We start from the raw sequence: 271 nt of genomic DNA on the forward strand, positions 1-271 counted from the left end.
TTTTTTCCACAGCTGCCTTTACAAGCTTCCCTCCACACCAGGGAATCTGAAAAAATGGGATTTTTACATCTCTCCAGGTATATTCACTTAGCAACCTTACGATCTCTTACCTAACATATTCTCTCAGGGAACAATTAAAGGAATTGTTTTAGAGTGGCTCAATACACACACACAGACATGCACACACACACAAAAAAAAAACGCTCTTGGATGGGTTGCTTTAGGACCCAGAGTAACTGGAATTGATAGAAGTCTTCACCTGAATGAATTT

This window comes from Meleagris gallopavo, chromosome 7 (genome assembly GCF_000146605.3).
Source record: "Meleagris gallopavo isolate NT-WF06-2002-E0010 breed Aviagen turkey brand Nicholas breeding stock chromosome 7, Turkey_5.1, whole genome shotgun sequence".
In the NCBI taxonomy this organism is placed as follows: Eukaryota; Metazoa; Chordata; class Aves; order Galliformes; family Phasianidae; genus Meleagris; species Meleagris gallopavo.